Genomic DNA, 1,394 nt, shown 5'->3' with positions numbered 1-1,394 from the left:
GCAGCAGAGTGGAGTGGTTAAAAGCATGATTCTGGAGCCCAGCTACCTGGGAGCAAAGCTTGTCTCTACCACTTACCAGCTCTGAGAGCTTAGGCAAGTGACCTATTCTCTCTGTGCCTCTGAGTTTTCATCTGTTAAATGGGAGTAACAATAGTCCTGTCTCATAGGGTTGCTGGGAGGCTTGAATGAGTTAATATCCATGGGGTGCTGAATCAGTGCCTGGCATACAGTGAAGTCCATGTGAGCAATAAATCTTATTATTATTAGAAAAGGTTGGCTGGGCATAGTGGCTCACGCCTGTGATCCCAGCACTTTGGGAGGCTGCTGAGGCAGGCTGATCATGAGGTCAAGAGTTAGAGATCAGCCTGGCCAACATGGTGAAACCCCATTTCTTTAGTAGAGATGGGTTTTCACTGTGTTAGCCAGGATGGTCTTGATCTCCTGACCTCGTGATCTGCACACCTCGGCCTCCCAAAGTGCTGGGATTATAGGCGTAAGCAACCGCGCCTGGCTGATATTCTTAATTTATGAAGGAAGGGCCCCAAATTTTCATTCTACACAGGGCCCACAAATAACATAGCAGGTCCCACAAACAAATTCATCTAGATTCAGAGGGCCCCTTGCCTTCCTCCTTTGCTCACATTGGTTCCCTTCTCCCATCACAGGCAGGTACCCTACCTTGGGGGATTTGCCCCAGACTAAGCCTTTTTTATCTTTCCAACATTTTAATGAAAAATTTCAAGTGTATAGCAATGTAGAAAGGATTTTACAGTGAGTATCCATACACCTGTCACCCAAAGTCTGCCATTAATGTCTTCTGGACTTACTTTTGCCGTCTTTTTCATACTCTCCCTGGACTCTGTCCTCAGCTACGGGAATCACATCTCTTGCCAACAGCTCTGAGGCTTCCAGTCCTGCTGTCTGGACCAAGAAAGGCTTCCTGGGCTCTGATTGTCAAATGACGGCCTTCAAGGAAGGGGAATGGTGGAAAAGGCTGCGGGGGGTCTTGGAGAAACAGCTAGGGAAAGACTGGCACTAAAGTTCTACCAGCCCAGGCGATGGGGTGCAAAACCGATAAGATGAGTTCTAGAAAAGCAAGGAAGGTTTCGTTCTGGAGTTTCTGGACTGAGGTTTCCATTTGCGACCAGGATTCTCATTGGTTCCTTATGTGGTTTGTTACACCCTGCATGGTCTTCTTAGCATTTCTCACAGATGTGGTCTGAGGGCAAACCCCGGCAGCCCTGTGAGGTGGCCAAAGAGGAGATTCTTCTCCCCGCTTCACATCTTATGAAACTGAGTCTCAGAGGTTCCTTCCCTGGCCTGCCCACAACTCCAGGGCTAAAAGAGGCAGACCAAGCCCAGGGCTTTGAACCCCAACAGTGGGCCTCTTTCTT

The sequence above is a fragment of the Chlorocebus sabaeus genome, chromosome 16, assembly GCF_047675955.1.
Source record: "Chlorocebus sabaeus isolate Y175 chromosome 16, mChlSab1.0.hap1, whole genome shotgun sequence".
NCBI lineage: Eukaryota > Metazoa > Chordata > Mammalia > Primates > Cercopithecidae > Chlorocebus > Chlorocebus sabaeus.
This window is presented reverse-complemented; position numbering follows the sequence as displayed.